The 22,885-nt window shown below is 37.9% G+C and overlaps 1 protein-coding gene across 10 annotated transcripts in view; it reads left to right on the forward strand.

The window, feature by feature from the left end:
- Positions 1-22,885, forward strand: part of LOC129779830 (potassium voltage-gated channel protein Shaw-like) — a 268,655-nt gene that overhangs the window by 221,875 nt on the left and 23,895 nt on the right. Inside the window, exon 10 of one of the 10 annotated variants that reach the window (XR_008743781.1) lies at positions 17,521-17,889. The exons of the other annotated variants lie outside the window; for them this stretch is intronic. The gene's annotated coding sequence lies outside the window, so the exon portion shown is untranslated. The remainder of the gene's footprint in view (positions 1-17,520; positions 17,890-22,885) is intronic. 10 annotated transcript variants of the gene reach the window in all.

Raw genomic sequence — 22,885 nt, forward strand, 5'->3', positions numbered from 1 at the left:
TTCGGCATCGGACTGTTGAGCAATCCAGTTCACTTTGCTTTCGCTGCGCTTCGATCTAAGATCGGATCCCACCAGTGGTAATCCAACTTGGATATCGTCGTGTGGTTTTTTCTTTTCGTTTTTCGCGTTATTCGTGTCGTGTGTTTTTCTTCTTTCCGCGTCATAAATTTGACGCTTCGCGTAGTGCGTGATGAACAAGAAGAAGAGGAAGGCAGGCTCGAGCCCTGCAAAAAATGAACGCATTGCCAGTGGCAATAAAATTTCGAGGTAAACATCATCTAATGATGCACGCGATGTTGGTGCAGTGAAAAGCGCTCGCACTGAACCGAACCTGCGCGAGTGTGACACCGCATCGAACAACAGCCAAGTAGGCGATTTCGACGCGTCGGTCGAAAATGTAAGCGCCGTTACTCAGGCAGCAGCCAAAATCAAGCTCCCCCCGCTGGTGGTGAAGGCGGTCGCTCTTGACTCATCAGCGAATTCGCATCGATGGGCGTTACAGCAGAGTACAAGCTGTGTGGCATAATGCAGACTTTTTCCAAGCAGTTAACATTGTTTGTTTACCGTCATCATAAGGGCTTCGTTGGTGCCTTTGAGAATGCATCAATGCATTAAACTGACGTTATGGCGAAGCAGGCGTTAAGGTTGTGCGCCAAAAAATTATTTGGGGTAAACCAAGCACTTTGAATGTCTTACTGGAATGTTAAAAGTTATTTGGGTTCGCGTGCTAGTCGCAAATATGCCTTCAACTAGGATTGCATTAGCGCTAATCTTAATCATAATGAAGTTTATTTCGCTTGTTTAGTCACCAAGAAAGTAAATGTCGTTCTGGAATTTTGTATGTGATTAGGTTTCGCTTACCAGTAGCAAAACTTCCTCCACTAAGGGTGACAGCTGCGCTTCTCTCGAGTATGAGGTGTAATGCAACTTTTTTCGAGGTCAGTAATATTAACAGAAGCATTTCTTTTTAAAATAGCGCAAAATGATGAGAAGTGTTTATATTCCTAGTAGTTTCAAGCCACCAATGTAATGGCTTTGTATGCATGCTATGACGAACGCTTGTTTGGCACTTGGTTTACGTTGTACGAACGATTCCTAGAGGTGCGATTCCACTGAGGCAATACTAAATAACATGTAGCATGATATTTGACACTTGCAAGTGTTGTCATTGTTGTTGTTTCCATGCGGTGCCAAAGATATATCGATGTAGTTATGAGATGTGGAATAATGGTACATGTATATAATTGACTGTAGCCGAGTCTATGCCTATTGCGAAAAAGGCCACCGGAATAGCCTTCGAGGTAAATTTTCAATGCATTGATATGAAATAAATTGCGACATAAGATTGTTTTGCGAGGGCAAGAATGAATCATCAACCAATTATCGTCAACTGATTCTACAATGAAAAAAACATCTCAGATATTATTCTACTAAAGCAGTTGTTTCTAAAATTTCACAGCATTATAGAATAATATCCGAAGGTATAAACAAGCGACTTATATAAAATAACAGCGTAGTTCTACGTCAACAATGCGGTCGTATCTTGGACACAATCTCCTATAATTTTTTTCTGTGTAGGATTTCAAAAAATGTTTTTTTCTGTATGTTGACGTAGGATTACGTCTTTCGGGAACATATTGGGGTACAAATCGAAAATCTAAAATCGACGCAGCGCACCGTAAAAAAATGCTTAATGCTCAGTCATTTTATGATGGATTGATGAGATTTTTGCGTCATTCAATTTCGGTACTCCATAACAATTTTTTACATTGACTAAAATAATATATGTCATGAAACTAACTATCGAACAATTGAAAAATCTCAACCCCTATCCTAACGGAAATACTCACTTCTGATAGGTCGAAATTGATGACACATGCTGCGGGTCCCTAACAGAGACATCAAAACCAAGCTGCCTGGGGGAAATCGGCATCGCAGATACATGAAAGTAGGGGGAGCTTTTATTCCCACCAACATGTATTCCCTAACAGAGATTTCAAATCCAAGGTGTCTGGGGGAAATCAGCATGTAAATTAGAGATGGGCAAAACAGTTCACTTTGATGAACGGTTCACTCACTAACCGTTCATCTGAGTGAATCAGTTCATTTGAACCGTTCTTTCGCTCTTTCGTTCAGCGATATTAAGAACAACATAGAATGTTGGCTGGAACTCAACATCAATAGACAGCTATTAATTGATATCGTTGGATTGGACAGTGTACGTATGGGATTTATATTTTTGAAAGTTAGTGGGGAAAGATAAGCTGCTTCATTAAAAGTCGCAAACTTTATGTGAAAATATGTTTATCGTTCGACAAAAGTTTATATAATAATTTGATGCGCACAAAATATGTACAATTTTTCATATTCTTTTTTTGGACAACACGCAGGTTCCATGTAAGATCATATTTCATAATGTTCATTCAGGGAAAAAAAATCAGCAGCGATTTTGACTAACAATCAATCATACAAACAATCACGATAACACGTACACGCAATAGGCCAAACAATGAATTGAGAGCAACGAAAAAACTTTTTTCTCAACATGCCCTCACTATAAAATTTTATGTTTACCTAATTCTAATCCAACTTCCCCCACATTTTTTTCTGATAATCAGAAGGTATATGATATGTATATGATGTTTTGCTTTTAAAACTACGAAAATCTAATTTAATTTTTAACCCAAAATTGAGAATACATTTACAAAATAAACCCTGCGTTACATGCATTTTGCTCATGAATGACAAATCATTTTATTTTCCTTACAAGCGTTCTCGTTATATTTATCCATTCCATCCAGCGCAAATCAGTTCAGCTGCACTCGTTCGTTCGCAAACAATTTGCCCGCAAACACTTCGTTCACTCTCAATCAGTTCTTTCCCATACAGTTCACTCGCAAACAGTTCGTTCACAAACAGTTCACTCTCCAACAGTTCACAAACCGTTCGCTCGCAATCAGTTCGTGGGGAGAACTATCGTTATTTGAAAAAGAACGACCGTTCGTTCACTTTTTTCGGCGAACTAGTTCTTTCGTACCATTCGTGAACGGTTTGCCCATCTCTAATGTAAATACCCTCGTGGTCGATAGTTTAACTAACAACGCGCACAAATGGATAGTGCTCATTGTAACTAGCGTGGGCATTGCTGATTGCATACGTGCTGGCGGATAAGTTGAGAACGATGAACGAGTGTTTTTTTGACGTAAGATTACGTCTTTCGGGTACATATTGGGGTACAAATTTAAAACTGAAAATCGAGCACATCGTAAAAATTGTCCAATTTCAAACGCTTACTGCTCAGTCATTTCATGATGGATTGATGAATTTTTTGGGTCAATCGATTTCGAAACTCCATAACAATTTTTTATATTGAATGAATTAATATATGTCATGAAACTAACTATCGAACAATTGAGAAACCTCAACCCCTATCCAACCGGAAATACTCACTTCGGACAGGTCGAAATTGACGACACATGCGGCGGTTCCCTAACAGAGACATCAAAACCAAGCTGCCTGGGGGAAATCGGCACTGCAAATACATGAAAGTAAGGGGAACTTTTGCTGTAAAGGGTGTGTCACATCAAATTGCATCACGGAAAAAACGCTGTAGAAATTCGCCCAGTAGACCGATCCTTTTGAAAATTTTAGACAGTAAAATAAAAACTATTAAACAACTTTTGGCATTTTCTTTTTATTCATACTTCGAGCCCAAGCCCGTATGCTCGCACCTTCCTCTTTACCCCGTCCATAATGTTCTGTACAACGTCAGGTTGTAGTTTTTTTTTGAACAGAAATCCATTTTCTCTTGAAGTCCGCCTCCGATTTGACAACTTTTGGGTTCTTCCGGAGGGCCTGCTTCATAATCGCCCAATATTTCTCTATTGGGCGAAGCTCCGGCGCGTTGGGCGGGTTCATTTCCTTTGGCACGAAGGTGACCCCGTTGGCTTCGTACCACTCCAACACGTCCTTTGAATAGTGGCACGAAGCGAGATCCGGCCAGAAGATGGTCGGGCCCTCGTGCTGCTTAAATAGTGGTAGTAAGCGCTTCTGTAGGCACTCCTTAAGGTAAACCTGCCCGTTTACCGTGCCGGTCATCACGAAGGGGGCGCTCCGCTTTCCGCAAGAGCAGATCGCTTGCCACACCATGTACTTTTTGGCAAACTTGGATAGTTTCTGCTTGCGAATCTCCTCCGGAACGCTGAATTTGTCCTCTGCGGAGAAGAACAACAGGCCCGGCAGCTGACGAAAGTCCGCTTTGACGTAGGTTTCGTCGTCCATTACCAGGCAATGCGGTTTCGTCAGCATTTCGGTGTACAGCTTCCGGGCTCGCGTCTTCCCCACCATGTTTTGCCTTTCGTCGCGGTTAGGAGCCTTCTGAACCTTGTATGTACGCAGGCCCTCCCGCTGCTTGGTCCGCTGGACGAATGAACTTGACAAATTCAGCTTATTGGTGACATCCCGGACCGAACTTCGACGAGGAAAATTGTAAAAATGAAGGAATATTCGAAAAAGTGATTTCCCATATGCTCTACCTATCGTATTAGGTGCTGTTAGTCCAATTGAAATTCGCATTGAGGCATGTAACATCGTGTTCCGCTGGATTCAACGCAAAAATGGAAATGGGTTGAATAAACACTCAGAAAGTAAAAATTATAAATTAAATTACCTTTACCATTTCAAATACATTTTGTCTATAATAAAGTAACACGTTTTTTTCTGGTGAGAATTGTGTTGTGTTCTATCGTGATACGCACCATCCAATGACTAATCACCATCCTTCTAACATCATCACTCGGTTGTGAACACTGGTGAAGTGAACAAACAATACCTAACAACCTAACAAAACCGCTCTTTTCAGGGCCACCAAATCATTATCGAAGAGTTTAACAATGTTATTCTTCAAACATATCCAAAATCAGCATGCAACAAATGGCCCAATGGAATCCTACGTCAACTATGCGGTCGTGTCTCGGACACAACCCTTCTGTGACTTTTTTTTCTGAAAATTCAATTATTCTCCTAAAACTCTTCCATAAATCACTTTTTTGTAGGACTTACCATTTTTGAGTAAAAAAAAATTATAAAAAAATTATCAAATATATTTAGCCCTTTCCATATAAAGGTCGGACTCGATTATCCGGAGTATTTTATTTTTGATTTTCGTAAATTTTGAATAATTTGTATAAACACCATATAAAAAGTAATTGATTGCGGCCATCTTGGAATTGGATTTTTCATTATCTGCTATGTTCTACTAGTCGAGAACTTTCTTTTGATACTCATATTGACGAGGTTTGGAAAAAAAATATGACGCCATTTTGTGGTGGTGGCCATTTTGGATTTGTATTTTTCATAAATAACAGTGTTCTACCAGTCAATCCCTTTCATTTGTTATACATATTGATGGGGTTCTGAGAAAATGTGTACTCCGTAATTTTGTAGCGGCCGCCATCTTGGATTTTCAAGATCATGAAATACGCAGTTTTATAATGACACTAGTGATAAATATGTGTTTCAAATTTCAGATCAATCGGTCTGCAAGAAGAGGGTTACATTTCTAATAATGTGGTACAGTGCAAGAGACAAAGATACAAAGTTACAAAGTCACAAACATACAAACGGGTCAACCTAGATAAAACCGTTTAATAAATAAGTACAAATCATAATTATATTACGTTTATCGAAAGAAAATTCCTTTTTTTGTTTTATGACTCCATTATCCGGAGGATTCGATTATCTGGAGTGAAAAAAAATCAATACTCCGAATAATCGAGTCCGACCTGTATTCGTCTAGATAAATTTTCGGAAAACTAAGTATGCCAAGTTGCCTAATTAGGTAAGGTCTTCACGCCCAGGAAGTTGCTTTAAGTTCAGAGAGGGTCATGCCAACATCTAGTCGATTTGGCGCGAAATCCGTCATATGGAGTAGATAATTTCATGGAATTTGTACTTCTTGGACAACTTGATTTGAATAATGCTCACTGGATTCGTTAGTTACGAATTAGGTCATAGGTCTTTGTTTGACAGTAAACCGATTTCAGTTTATCCCTCCGGCAGGAGGAGACACATACCGTTGCTCTGAACGTGAGTAAAATTAATGACGATAGGACACAAGTTCTACCCCATGAGGTGGTTAACCTTCGTGACTCGTTAATATCATTTCCTCCCACCTAGATCATAGATACAGCAGTATATCGTTAGCTGGCTGTAAGTGCTAATGACATTATACCGTTCTTTCTACGCATCAGCTATGTGCCAGAAAGTTTCTTGACACAGTCATTATAACACTGCTCGTTTACATGCCAGTCCCAGTGCGTACTCCATAGATTTATACCATGAAGACTATATGATATGCAACTGAAGTTGTTCCTGTATACAATCTCATTCTATCAAGATGCAGTTCGTTTCAAAGGATGTAGCTTAATTGAAACCCGTTTGTTTTAAAACCCATTTCCAAGAACACTCCGCTTTCGATTCTATCCAGAGGGAATCTATTCAGTGCATAAAACACATTCTTCAGATCAAACGAATGAAAAATACATATTCACCTTTTGCACAAGCTTTTTCTTTCCTCTTCCCCCATTCAGCGAATAGCACGGAAACACATTAGTGTTGCCCACTTGCACGCACATTTCCTTAACGATCCTTTCCGCCACCACCGAAGCCGTCACACTCCGCGGTTACGATCTGCGTTACGCTGCGGTATCCCACCGCAGGCAGCACCGTCTTCTGGTTTGCGTCTGGTGTAATTAATTATTCATCGTGGAAAAGACATTCCATCCATCCATCCCTTTTGCCACCGACATCGTCGTCTGTGTGTGCCGCCATTCCGACACTGCAAATCTAGACGGTTCACTGCGTACGAGGCCACACTAACCGATGATTACCGGCGTTTTCTGCGCTTCTTCAGCGATACGACGCTGACAAGGGACACATCCTGCAGAATGCCTGCAGGATGTGTCCTCGAATGGTGTCGCGGTGCTCGCGAATTATACTGCATTCTGAACTAGAATCTGTTGAGAAAGGATATCGTTTACCGTGTTACAAATAACGTGCATTGAGCTAGTTTCAAATTGATCAACTTTTTGTCTGTTTTATTTATTTATTTTTTTAAATAACGGTGTCATGATTTTTGAACGGTTTTATTTAACTTCACCCGTTTGTACGGACGTGGGTTACTTTGTAACGGCAGTCGCGGCCGTCGCAAAATGACCAATTACTTTTTATGTAACTCCCGCATATAGACATAAATGAAAGATCCCCTAACTTTTGATGGATTGCTCTGAAATTTAGTACGCACCTTTATTTCTGTTGTCATTATAATTATGTGTATTCCATAATATCGAAAATTCAATTTGTCCACTGTTACAAAATGACTGACATGAAGAACACACTACATCATGAATAGTATAAATCTAAAAAGGTAAGAGTTAGTAGCTATCACACCCATTCCTTCATTAATTTAGGGCATTGATGAGATCAAAATAAAATCGTGGGGCATGTAAAATTTCCATTATCCACAGTTAGTGATTTCATCATATGTGCCACGATTTTATTTCAGTCTCATCAATGCACTAAATTAATGAAGGGATGGGTGTGATAACTACTAACTACTACTTGCCTAATTATTTTCAAGCTAGCTGTTTTTTTGTTTGTTCATTCAGTTGTTAGTAACAGGGTGGTAACTCACTCAAGGCAAAAATGCAAGCCAGGCTGCTGAAATTGTGAATTACGAGCAATTAATTTTTTTTTATTTTCGCTTTAATTTTTAATTAAATTCAGATCTCTATTGTCAACTTATGGGCCGTTCGAAGCTAGCGATTGACCAGAAACGTCCAGAATTGACCAACAGAAGAGGCGTTGTGTACCATCAGGACAACGCAAGGCCACATAATTCCGAAAGCTTGATTGGGATGTTTTAATGCATCCACCATATAGTCCGACCCTGGAACCATGCGATTATCACTTTTTTCACGCATTGCAAAATTTCCAGAGTGATAAAGAGTTTGCGATCAAGAGAAGTTTGTAAAAATCTATTGCTAGAGTTTTTCGCCAATAAGAACCAAGACTTCTATGATAGAAACATTCCGAAGCTACCTTTGAATGGCAACCAATTTTACAACAAAACGGTGTATATTTGACCCAAATCAGACAATCCGGAACACATTAAAAATGGTTTTGAATTTCACCCAAAAATAATAGATAACTTTTTTCCCAACCTAATATAATAAAAATAATCTATATATACAGCCATTCCATGCCAAACCGATATAGCAGTTCTCAGATTTTCGTCAAAAGTGGTAGTTTTGTTCTTTATCGCAATTTATGAGAGCCGTTTTTTTATTTTTTTGTTAGGGTGACCATTTCCATTTATTTATTTTTTTATTAAATCGTTTATTTTTACAGGCTCAGTTACATAAGTTGAAAGGAGCCAAACTCCTGACTGTATTGTTACAAGTATATATAAACATGTTTCCTTAATTCTAATGTTAATGGTGTAGAAAACCGATTACTCGCGGTCTACTCGAGTTTAGAAGGGTGACATATTTTCTTCAGGAAAAGGAAGGGATAAAAGGATATGTTGACAATGTTCACTCTCACATTCATTACACTCAATTCTTAAGCCTATCTTATATCTAATATGTATTTACATTTCACCTTATTCTATTGTTAATAAGAAGGGATTTGATTTCTCGCGAAGGAAAAGGAAAAGGAGAATATAAGAATATAAGGACAATCAGACACGAAGATCGATAACTTTTAGGAAGACATATATTTGGGACATGTAATCAAGGTCTAAACCAGCCAACACATCTCTCACCGGCACATTGGGCTGCCTTCCTCTAGCCCGAAGAGAGTTTTCTAAATTCGATCTGGCAACAAGATACTCCTCGCACGACCAAACAACGTGTTCGATGTCGTGGTAACCTTGGCCACAGGCACAGATATTGCTGTCGGCAAGATCAAAACGAAAGAGTAGCGCGTTTAACGAACAGTGATTGGACATGAGTCGGGAGAAGGTCCGAATAAAGTCCCGACTCAAGTCCAGACTTTTGAACCACGGTTTGAGGCTAACCTTAGGGATAATCGAGTGAAACCACCGGCCCAATTCATCTTCATTCCACTTGCGTTGCCAGTTGGCGATGGTATTTTTGCGGACTAAAGAATAAAATTCATTGAAGGCGATTTGACGCTGATAAATGTCGCCTTCAATTGCACCTACCTTTGCCAATGAGTCAGCCCTCTCATTACCCGGAATTGAGCAATGTGAAGGGACCCAGACAAAGGTAATGACATAACAGCGTCTGGATAAAGCACTCAAAATTTCAAAAACGCTATAGTTTTTTTTTAATATTTTTTCTGGAAAGCTGAGGGTTTTTTGAAGTTGGTCGATGGTCCAAATAATAATTTTTTTCCTCATTTTTCCACTACAAAAAATCATAACTTTTGATCTACTGGACCGATTCAGATGATCGACACATCAAATAAAAGCCAATGAGCTAGTCTTGTTTGAAAAAAATATTACACACTGAATAAAAATGGATTTTGTTTTCGTAATTATTGATTAAATTTGTTCTTTATAGCTTACATCGTTTCGGGACCAAGGGCGCCATATTTTTTTAAATATTTTTTCCTGAAAGCTGAGGTTTTTTCACATAATATAGCCGAATACCAGAGAGGTGTTATTTTTCGTTTTTGAGTTATGATTTTTCAAAGTTAAAATGTTTTCAGTTTTCGTTCAACATTTCTATGCGACTAGACTGGATATATGTGATTATAATCCAATTAAATGGAAAATGTCTTTTTTTTCAAAAAAAGCTAGCTAGTAGGCTTCAAATTGATATGTCGATCATCTGAATCGGTCCAGTAGTTTAAAAGTAATAAATTTTTGAAGAAAGTCATTTTTGGGAAAAAGGGGACAATGATATTTGGACCATCGGGTAACTTTGAAAATTCATAACTCAAAAACGAAAAAAAAAACCTGGTTTCGAGATATGTTATGTGAAAAATCCTCAGCTTTCCAGATAAAATATAAAAAATTATAGCACCTTTGGTCCCGAGACTATGAAAACAATAAAAACCGAATACAATCAATGAATTCACATTTTCTGCAGGTATAGTATTTTTCCAAAAAAAGACCAGGTGACCAGGCCTTAATTTGATATGTCGATAATCTGAACCGGTCTAGTACTTCAAAAGTTATGAATTTTTGAAAAAAACCTTTTTGACAAAAATGCGAAAAAATGTTTTTTTCGGACCACCCTAAAATGGAAATGGTCACCCTAACAAAAAAATAAAAAAATGGTCTCATAAATTGCTCTAACGGGTATCACAATTTACCCTAACAAAAAAATAAAAAAACGGGTCCCATAATTTGCGATAAAGAACAAAACTACCACTTTAGACGAAAATCTGAGAATCACTATATCGGTTTGGCATGGAATGGATTTCTGTTTGTCCGTCTGTCTGTCTGTCTGATTCGCATGGACTCGGAAACTACTGAACCGATCGACATGAAAATTTGTGTGTAGGGGTTTATGGGGACGGGGAAGGTTTTCATGATAGTTTGAGACCCCACGAAACACAAATTTCGGCATTACTCGAGAACTAATCAAGTAAATGAAACGAATTTTTGCATGTGGAGGTTTTAGGGTGCAATAAACGATTCTATGGTGGTTAGATACTCCTACCCCCATTCTTAGGGTAGCTGCCACACAAATGAAACACAAATTTCTGCATTACTCGAGAATTAATCAAGCAAATGAAACCAAATTATGTATATGGAGGTTTTAAGGCGCGATAAATGTTTTTACGGTGGTTAGACACTCCACCCTCCTCTCTAAAACCTCTCTAAAGGTATATGGAGGATTTAGGGCACAATAAATGTTGGGGTTGCCATACAAATGAAGCATACATTTCCGCATAATTCAAGAACTAATCAAGCAAACGGAACTAAATTTGGAATGTGGAGGTTTTATGGGGAAGTAAAATTTCTAATAATTAAAACACTCCTACCAACTTTCAAAGAGGGCTTCCATAGAAATGAAGCCCAAATGGTGCTGAACAACTCGAGAACTAATAAAAAAAAATGGAATCAAACTTAGCATATACAGGTTTTAGGGATCGATAAACGTTTCTATGGTGGTTCGACACTCCTCCCCTCTCTCAAACTCGTTCTAGATTTTCCAACCACTTGCAAATAACATGTTTCTCCGTTACATGGAATAAATGTTTGATACAGAAAATATGATACAATGAAGACAGCCCTAAATCGGACAATCCCTTTCTCGAGTTTTGCTCTTATCAACACTTTCGGCGATCCATTTTTATTTATATAGATAAAAGACGATATAGGAGTGCGTTTTATCACATTAAAATTCATTTCCACTTTCGAACGAAGATCAATTTCGTTACCGCAAACATCAAATGGACTAACAACGCTTGTCACTATGAAATTATAGAACACATGCGAATTGAATTTTTCGAATTTTCCCATTTTCCTTCAGAGTTTTCCGAAAATTTTCAATTGTCATGTTTGGTTGGGATATGTATAATATTTTTGTGGAACCCCATCTCCATTCCAAACGACGGAGGGAGGTCATACCATCATAGAAACATTTCTCGTACCCAAAAACCCTCACATACCAAATTTGATTCCGTTTGCGTGATTGATTCTTGTGTAATACAGCCTCCCTTAGGGAGGTTGGAGGAGTGTCAAACCACCACAGAAACGTGTATTGCCCTCTACAACCGTATACCGTATACCGAAATTGGTTCCATTTGCTTGATTAGTACTTGAGTTATGCAGAAACTTATGCTTCATCTGTATGATTTTGGTAGAAGTACTAAAAATTTTATAGTAAAAGGTAAATTCAACGGGGTCGATTAGAAGATCAATCAATGAACAGTTCTGCGATTGGACTCATGAACTTGCGCTTAGTAAGAAAACGGTTGAAGGTATTGATAACAAAAAACCACTTTTGGGCGGGACGAAGTTTGCCCGGTCAGCTAGTATATATACAAATAAACTCCATTAACACATTGACCCCCGTATTATTCTCGCCACGCTTTCCACCTGCATCAAGAGCATTTCCACAATGTCAGCATCGGTACTAGCTTCCAGAGATATTTATTGTATAAAATGAACATAGCCAGAAATTTGACTGGTAAAATATCTGAAAACAAACCATTTGTTTGATATTTCCTTATTTTGTAACTGTCAGTCCAAGTGATTCACGTTTTTTAACGAAAAGTTCAACGGCAGTCCCCAGGGACCGATACGGGGCTCAACGTGTTAATAAGAAAATTCAATAACATTTCGTCATCTGGCTTATTGCTAGAGGAGCGAGCACAGAGCAAGTTTTCTGAAAACAAATTCCAAGTTTTTGTGAATTTTTGAAAAACCATTAGACCGCCATTATGGAGCAAAACGGCTTTGAGACTTGTTTTCAGGAATTGATATAAAAGGCACAATTGCGCTGTATCGTATTGGATGTTGAATTGGTCCAAAAGGCACCATCTACATCGATGCAATAAACCAACTTGTCTCCCTGGGAAAAGTGAACGAACTCCTTTCATGAATTCTGAACCATTAAAAATTCAATCCTAGAAACAATAAATTTTTGCTTTTGAGTGTCAGTATTTGACTGATCCGATTAACTTAGCAGCAACCTTAGGTAGATTCAAATATCTTTTTTAAATCGTTTATCTCCTTCCAAGTTATTCAGATCCACTTTCATTGAATCTGTACCATGGGGATTGAGATGCATTGTGAAGTGAAGATTTGAAGACTCCTTTCAAATGGCATGAACGAAGTTAACAATCATCACTAGGGTTCCTTTGCTTTATGGCGAAGGTGGAACGAAGCCATTGTAGTAGTATAGGTAAAACCATGTGTTCTACATGGGGTAATAGTGTTTGCGAGAGAAGAGCAAAGCACACGTAATTGGATCAACTGACTTATCAGACTGTGTGGTGCTTCACTGACACGGGTCTTAGAATACATTTGAAAAAAAAAACAATTCAGTACTGAAGTAAAATGTATGAACGATGTGTTCCGATGAACAATTGCAAATATAAATATACAGGTCGGACTCGATTATATATAGTCGACCTTTTTTTTCAACAATTATTTTCAAATCCTATACATAATCGAATCACAAGAACAGTTTTCTCATTACCGATGAATGTCAAACATTAATAGAAAAATAGCTTTTTTTGTGATTCGATTATGTATTGGATTCGAAAATTAACGTTGAAAGTGAAATTGCGATTATATATAATCGAGTCTGACCTGTATATATAGAAGGTGTATTTGCATATGAAGTAAAATTCTGATTATACGCGAGCGTAACATGAGCAAATTTATAACACATGCGAAATGGGTTTTTTTTTTTGAAGAATTGCGATCTTACCTTGTGCAACGCCACGGGGAGCCACAAACTTAAACTTATTGTAAACAGTAAATTAAAAAAGCCAAGGTGCTTGAGGAGACCAAAGCAGACCAGCTAACAGTTGATAATAGTTGATAATTTCTCAATATTTTCCTTCGGTGATTTTATTTTTTTCACATATTCACGTTGGAGAGCTTTGAACCTCATCTTCGTTGGCCGAGGCATTTTGATTGAATGTAATATTTTTCCGTTCACTATTTTTGACAGCAGAGGCAGCCGTGGCAGTGTTCCGAGCTCTGGAATACAATTTTCTTATCCAATATTAAAGTTGCTAAAACTTACATTATAGACCCATTAAACGTAGAAACAATAATTGAATTGATATCAACACAATTTTATTTTATTGATTTTGATGCCATGACTTAGGAATAAAATGTTATTGAGTGGTTTTTATAGCTATTTTGATGATGTTGTCTGGCATCAGTGTCGCAAAAATAACGATGCTTTCACCAATACAAACAAAACCATTGCGGAAAATTGAAAAATGAATATTTAACTTTCAGATCACTAGCTCGAGTTTTGCGTTACATTGCGACGCCAGATGAAAATTTAATATCTTGTTAGTAATCGATTAGAGTTTGGTTGATATTACTCGATGGAAAGTGTGCGAATACAAATCATTTCCTTCAAACTGTTTCGCAAAATTATTGATTCTCGGGCGAGAGGTGAGGAAGGGAGATGAATGAAATGAGCGCCATTTTGACAGCCATTCGTGGCTTCCTTCCACCTTCACCTTAACTTCGTGAGTCTTCAACACATCGAAAGAAATGCACTAAATTCGAGGAGATTTTTTTATTTTATGAGGAACTAGCTGACCCGGCAAACTTCGTCTCGCCCAAAATTTATTTTTCGTTATCAATACCTTCAAACATTCACGTTCTTACTAAGCGCAAGTTCATGAGTCCAATCGCAGAACTGTTCATTGATTGATCTTCTAATCGACCCCGTTGAATTTACCTTTTACTAAAAAATTCCTAGTACTTCTACCAAAACTCATTATAATATAAGATTATTATCAGACACAATTCTCGTTCAAGATTTTTCAACCACTTGCAAATAACATGTTTCTCCGTTACATGGAATAAATGTTTGATACAGAAAATATGATAGAATAAGAATTTGTATGGCAGCCCCCCCTAAGAGAAGGGGGAGGGATATCTAACCACCATAAAAACATTTATTGAACCCTAAAACCTCCATATGCCTATTTTGGTTTCATTTGCTTGAATAATTCTCGAGTAATGCAGAAATTTGTGTTTCATTGTAATGGCCGCCCTCCAACCCACCCCTCCCTCCCATTAGAGAGGGGGTGGAGTGTCTAACAACCATATGAACTTTTTTTGCACCCTATAACCTCCATATGCCAAATTTGGTTGCATTTGCTTGATTAATTCTCGAGTAATGTAGAAATTTGTGTTTCATTTATATGGCAGCCCCCAGAGGCGACGTGTGACCAACTGGGCTACCTGTTCAATTTCATTTGCAACTTTAAAACAACAGTATTGAGATGACAGATTTTAACATTTTTATTTCTCAACATTCATCTATACAGTAAAATCAGTTTTTGTGCGGTTTTTCCTGCGATTTTTGTGGTGTGACTTTTTTTGTGCGGTATTTGAAAAAAAAAATGAAGTCAGCGGTCATTTTTTTTTTATCTTTGATATGTATATTTTATCGCTCTACATAGGGACTGTGTCAGCTAATTCCCATTCTCATGTTTTATTTTGTTTGTTTTAAGGTGTCAGTGGGAGCTTATTGACAGGAGCAAAAAGTTGATTTTATGATCTGCGCAAGTGAAAATAGGAAATCAAATATTGAACAAAAATGGAATCATAAGGATATGGGTTATTTTCTTAAAGAAACTTTTTTTATGCGGTCCCTATCCACCACATAACTTTTTTTTTTCAAATTGTTTAGCGAACACGTTTTTTTCGTCCCTATCTCCCGCACAAAAACAGGTTTGCTTGTATAACAAAAGAATCCTACGGTGAACTATAAGCGCAAACTTATCAATGATTTCCTCATAAAATAAAGGCATCTACATTATCTCATAAAGAAAATCATTTTTCACAGTCATCATCATAATTCCGAATAACCGTTTCTGGTCAGATCTCGACCGCAAATAATTCTTGATCCGTCGAACAACAAAAAAAGTTCTTTCAACGGATGCCGTTGTATTAGGCCATGATATGTCAGTATCGTTCGGGCCAGCCGTTTCGGAGATAATTTTATGCAGGTTTTGTCCATCGATAATCGGAATAATGACTATAATTTAAGAAGAACCGTCAGCTTATTACAAACCTTCGCTCAATCGAATTTCGAGTGATATGAAATAAACATTTTCAAATTCCCAGTTGGTAATGCGACATCGAAGTCGGCAAAATTTTCGTGATTCAACAAAGCGACGAAATTGTATTCATCTCATTCCTTAAGCCGATCGTCATTTCGTCAATAATTCTGTCTATAATCGATTCATATAAACGACGACAATTGATGACGTTACTTTCATTCATAGTTTCGCCAGATACATCAATTGCATTTTTAAGCGTACTATCGAAATGATGATCTGCTTTGAGCTCGTCTATAGAAGCAAGGTACGTTACGCACAAATTCTACTACGTCTAATTACTTTTTTTACTAAATTTGATATAGAACATCCGTATGTGCAAAAATATTCGCAAAAAGTTTTAGCAAGAATTTCAATACGTATGCGCGACAGTGAATATATCCAATGAATAACCGTTGTTTCCCCAATGTTTGCACACCAGATTTATTTATCGGACATTACAGTAGCGCCATCATTGCTCTGAGCTACAATTTTGTCAGCATTAAGACCAAAGTACGCAGCTATTTCATTCATATGACCGACCAATGCAGGGGAGGTTTTGAAACGTAAGCAGACACTATATGTGTACTATATATACCGGGTTCAAGTTGTCGAATGAACAAAATCGATAAGAACACTCGAATTAAAACCACACCTCAACGAAAGAATACCAGCACATCCACAGAAATCATGAATGAATCGGGGTGTTTGGTGTTGTATACTCTCGCGGTCTCGGACCCTCTTTCAAATTTTAATGACGTCAGGAATAGAAAGAGAAACAGAAAGGGAAACGATGACAACCACGAACAAACACTGAAGAGTAGTGGTGTGTACTTTCCATCGTTTTCAACGGTTCGTTCAGCAGAAATATTGAACCTAAAACGTCATTTTTACGCAAGGCGGCGCATAAGTAGTAGTGATCGTTTCATACGTAGTTGACTGTGTTTGCCCTGTGTTTGGATGACGGCGGGTTCAGATGAATAGTTTGAACCCGGTAGTCATTACTGCTTATTTCGTAGCGTTATGGCTGTGTTGCGCGAGGATTGGGGTGAATTCAAATGTAACTATCAGATCATATTCTTCACGGTGGGTTTGAGTTCCACCAAAATAGAAAATAAAATAAGGATATTCGGGATAATATGGAAATCACAAAAAAATACCATCGATAATTCCTCATCCATGTTACTAATGTGAAATAATATACATTTTATTCTGAGATTGTTTACCTGTCCTATGAACAGTTTGAACAGGCGGACGAGACGCCTCTGACAGCCCCCCTTTAGAGAGGGGGTAGGTATGTCAAATCACATTGGAAACATTTATTGCTTCCTAAAACCTCCAGATGCCTAATTTGGTTTCGTTTGCTTGATTAATTCTTGAGTAATGCGGCAATTTGTGTTTCATTTGTATGGCAGAATTTTTTTTAACTCGATGTATTGTAAAAAAATTAAAATTTCCATCTATCCTGTCGGTAATGCTTTCGAATATCTAATTTACCTTATGGGCAGAAAAATGGAAACGCATGGTTTATTACAGTATCTCCGAAACATGGTGCAGGATTCAATTCGTTTATGATGACAGCAATGGCAGTATATTTCCGAAACATATTATCAATCATATTTACTGTTTAATACACCGACACACCTTTTAAGCTCATTTTATCCTCCGCTCAAAACCCTTCCCATCCTCACAATCGAAAAAGCGGATACATTTCATAACCTGTTTGCGATTTTTTAGACGTAGCATCATCCATCATAGGCAAAACAGGTGGCAAAATGGCACAACTTTTATAACGAAAAGCTTTCGCGCATATCCACAGTCCATACGCTCATGCTATGCCTAGCCACACGATCGGCAAGAAAAAGTGCAAATAAACCAATGAGACATTGAGACGCACCGAAAAAGAGAAACAAAAAAAAAACAAATTAACCCGAACTGAGAATTACAGCGGACACACGCCAAAACAAAAACAATACGCTCATACGCTAGCTTGTAAATCATAAGCCTACGATTATCTGTCTTAGAGAGTGCTGTTACCACTCACATCCATTTCCCTTCTCGTAGTGCCACAGCAAGCAACCAAAGCAAGAAAAAAAAACACTACTGGTAAAATAGCTGATGTTATTAAGTGCCCGCGTGTGTATTCCTATGTGTGTGCGTGTGTCTGTGAGTGTTGTGAATGTTGTGAGTGTACATTTGCACAATATAAAGAATAAAATTGTGTAGAGTGTTCCAAATTAGTTAAAGCCCGCAACAAAACACCCCATCACCAAAGAAAAAATAACCATCCCCCCGATAAAGAAGAGAAAAGTAACCAAAACCGCAAGCTAATCGATGACTTCCGGAACGCGACAACCGCACACACCATGCACCTTCTTGAGGCACACGCAAATAGAATTAATTCGGGTGCTTTCCATCACCACACACACCGCGGAGCACCACAGCGAAGGGTAATCTTTTATTTTGGCAGAGAGAGAAAAAAAAGTATCAGGAAATGAAAACATCGCACGCGAAAAGGAAGTAAATAACCACACATCACCATTATCTCCACGTTTCCTTTATTTATACCTATACCGTTCTGAATCACATTTCGGACTCTTAAGGCATATGATGCAGAAAACAGATCTCAACTTCATGCACATGTATTATTTGGTTGATATTTTCAATAAACTAGTTCAATATGCTTTTAAGCTTTCTGCTTTGGTACCTATTTGATTGAAAACAAAAATAACATCGAATAAAATGCTTTTCAAATCAAGCGAATAAAAATCAAACTTCGGACACCATTTATAAAAAAATCAAATTTCGGACAGATTGAATTCAAATTTCGGACACATAATTTTGTAATTTTTTGAACGAAAATTACATTACCGTTCTGATCATATTTCGGACGCTTAAGGCATATGATGCAGAAAACAGATCTCAACTTCATGCACATGTATTATTTGGTTGATATTTTTAATAAATTAGTTCAATAGGCTTCTTATCTTTCTACTTTGGTGCCTATTTGATTGAAAACATAAAAAAAATCATCGAACAAAATGCTTTTCAGATGAAGCGAATAAAAATCAAACTTCGGACACTAAATCAAATTTCGGACACTTTATTTTGCAATTTTTTGAACGAAAATTACATTACACTTGATTATATTTTATAGTCAACTGCGAAACACTTACCAAGCAATCACAGTAACCTGATAACGATGATGAGAACTGATGAAACACAAGAGAAATTTAAATATTGATAAAGGGGTAAATTCTACGTGCTCACGCTAGGCAAACGTCAAACACAAACGATAATGAGTGGATTTTGAATTTTGGATGAATTTTTTCCTACTATATACTAATTCAAATGTAATTCTCAAATGAAGTAATAGTGAAACCAAGGGATTACTCTAAAAAAGCAATTGTGATATTCATTTTATAGTTATACCATCAGTGCATTAAGCATTTCAAGATATTAGAACAAAGTGTCCGAAATGCGATTCAGAACGGTATATTCTTGTATTTTTTTGTTGATTTCCCCATAACGCAGTGAAGTAGCGATTCGTAAACTTTGATGTTCTCGTTCCGTTTCATCAGTGTATGTTGTGGGTGTGAGCGCGGATGTGCACATTGTGAACATGTAGGAACCCTATAGCATCCATTTCGTTGCCTGTTTCTAAATGATTGATTTCACTCTGAGTAAAGAAATGCTAGGGCAATTTATGTAACTGGAAATACGTTTTACCGAAGCTGTAGTTTGAATCGGTCCACTGTAAATGAATCCTGCTTCATACGTAGATTGTTGATAATGTCATCGGTAATGTTGATTAGATGTAGTATTACTGGATACTCTGGATGTATCGTTTCGAGCAGGGAAAGTATTTTCAATATATTGGGTTGGGGAAAAAGATATGTCGTATATTGTCAATATATGGTAACACTCAAACGGTTCCCGGAATAAATCGCCACAGAAAACGACTGCAACAGAAACCACCGCTTATAAAATGTGTAGTAGGCTATAAATATTGTGGCGCGGTATTGTATTTCAAAACAAGAATTAACCGGGCAAACGTATCGCCCCAGGCAAACGTAACGCCCCGGGCAGACGTATACCGTCCGACGCTCGCTAGAGCTCGGTCGGACATTGCTAAAGGATCGTATCCTATGTTTCAAACTAACCGGGCAATCAGTGGATCCCAGGTTTGCGTGCGAGACACCGCCGCTTCCGACGGCGGGTCGGCGGTGGACTCGGATTGCGTCATCTTGGCGGCATGGGCCGCCTCGATTCCTTATCCTCGCCAAATGGGGACTTCGTCCCCATTACATTGTCCTCAGAATAAATTTCGAAAAACGAGAACAAGAGAATAAATTTATAATAGAAATGTGAGGCACATGATGTTTTTCCCGCGCCAAATATTTCTAGCCTACTACACTTTTTCTAAGCGGTTGTTTCTGTTGCAGTTGTTTACTGTGGCGATTTATTCCGGTCACCCACTCAAACATATCTGTTGTTGTACTTATCGCATCGGGTCATACTATACGGCTATTTAAAGACAACAATCTGTGCTACAATTGTCGTTTTGATAGTGTTGTGATTGTCCTTTTCAGTCTCAAGTTATAGCGCGTCAAAGATGGAGTCCACCTAGCAAGAAATTCGCCATTTTTTACGTTTTTACTACCTGCTAGGTAAAACTGCAACGAAGGCGGCCGAAAAAAATCGTGTAGTTTATGGACCCTATACTGTAACGATTCGCACAGCACAGCGTTGGTTTGATCAATTTCGTTCTGGTGTAGTGGCTGTCGAAAATACACCCCGTAGTGGTAGGCCAATCGTCGTGGATACCGATAAAATCGTTGAAATCATCCAAGTAGACCGGCATTGGCCAGGAACTAGGTATAGACCATAAAACCGTTTGGAACCATTTGCAGTAGATTGGATTCCAAAAAAAGCTGGATGTGTGGGTGCATCACGAGTTGACGCAAAAAATCTTTTAGACCGAATCAACGCCTGCGATGTACAGCTGAAACGGAACGAACTCGACCCATTTTTGAAGAAGATGGTGACTGGTGATGAGAAGTGGATCACGTACGACAACCTAAAGCGAAAAAAGTCGTGATCGAAGCGCGGTGAGCCGGCCCAAACCATCGCCAAACCCGGATTGACGGCCAGGAAGATTTTGCAGTGTGTTTGGTGGGATTGGAAGGGAGTCATCCTCTATGAGCTGCTCTACTATGGCCAGACCCTCAACTCGGTTCTCTACTGTGAGCAGCTTGACCGTTTGAAGCAGGCGATTGACCAGAAGTGGTCAGAAATGATTAATAGGAACGGTGTTGTTTTCCACCAGGACAACGCTTGGCCTCACACATCTTAGATGACCCGCCAGAAGCTACGGGAGCTCAGATGGGATGTCCTATTGCACCCACCGTATAGTCCGGAACTGGCTCCAAGTGACTATCATCTCTTCCGGTCCATGCAAAACGCTCTTGGTGATACAAAGTTGGCCTCAAAAGAGGCCTGCGAAAACTGGCTGTCTGAGTTTTTTGCAAATAAGGAGGAGGGGTTTTATAAGGGGGGGATAATGAAGTTGCTTCTAATATTAAGTTCTAAATGGCAACAAGTTTGCGAACAAAACGGCGCATAGTTGACTTAAATTGGATAATTTCAAGTATGTTAATTAAAGCGTAAAATTTCGATCAGAAATACGACATTTATTTTTCCCCAACACAATAATTCAACATTTACTATGAAGCAGTTCTACCTCAAATTATTTAGCCGCTGCTTCAACAATCTTATTTTTAAATTTCTTACATTCGCTGAAGGTTATCCAGAATTAATTTGTTTACAAATTCTTATAGCCACATTTATTTTATAAGGACGTATCTGCATGTGTGACCTTTTTGATACAAAAATTATAGCTCTTAAACCAGCTTTAAAACGATGCCTGACAAAGTTCTTTAAAATCAAACAACTCTCTAAAAAAGGAAAACATACAAAACAAATATATAAAAAATTCAGAATAAACTGTTAAATATAAAATTCAATATTTGAAACTATTTCGGATTTTTTTTAAATTTTTAAATGATATTTATTGTACAGAATAATATATACTGTTCAGTGAAAATTTTTCTCTGTTTTAGAATGTAAGAAATATGATTGTGCTTTCATCATATTCGTGAAGGATTGATCATGCTATATTTATTATACATAGATAAAGATTTATATTTGAAAAAGGGATAATATCTGAGGATGTCGTATCGCATAAATTAAGTTACAGAAAGAGTAGAGGAAATGTATCTAAAACGCACTTGCCTGCCAACTTTATCCGCCTGATTTTCTCGTAAGCCAGTAAGAATAGATATGCAATGGTTATAGGCAATCGTGCTAGTCAATGATAGAATCCTACCATGCAAGTTTTACATTTGAAACATGCTTTAAAAAAATAAGAAAAATAATTTTCTTTGGAAGCGATTTTCGATGTAATTTTCTACATCATTTCTATAAGGTTTTTGTTGCTTGAAACCGATTCAGAGGCGATAACTGTGGGACATATTTATTGAGTCGAGTTCCTAGTGAATATCTCAGATGAAGAAAATGGTAAGAAAGGATTCATTTCCTTCTCAATTTGATATTTTCCGCATCAGCTTACAATCGGGTAGTATGGCATACCCTCGATCGGGGCAACTTGCTCGCTTTCGGCAGGATAGCATTCTCACGAGAGAAATAGCTTGTATGTGAGGGATGCCAGATGATTTTTTCAAATATCTCCGCATGACATGAATAAATTTCTTCAAATGTAATCATAATGAACAAAAATGGGCAAATAATCACGATATTTCTAAATCATGTTCGATAAATCACACAAGCAATTGTTTTCACAAACTGTGAATTGACCTCAGTATGTTAAATGAGGGGTTTAGAATGCAAGGGGTGTAAGTGAATTGATCGATTTCTCTTCATCAACTTTTTCTTTAGTTAATAACTCAATTGCAAAAACGTTCCAATTTAAGTTTGCTATAGAATCCGATAGATGAGGTTCTGACCTATCCTCCACATTGTCAAATACAGCTGGGAATGTATTTGCAGCTAAGTTATGACCAAAAGAGAGAGTCGATATAGA

Source organism: Toxorhynchites rutilus, chromosome 3, assembly GCF_029784135.1.
Source record: "Toxorhynchites rutilus septentrionalis strain SRP chromosome 3, ASM2978413v1, whole genome shotgun sequence".
NCBI classification, from domain to species: Eukaryota; Metazoa; Arthropoda; class Insecta; order Diptera; family Culicidae; genus Toxorhynchites; species Toxorhynchites rutilus.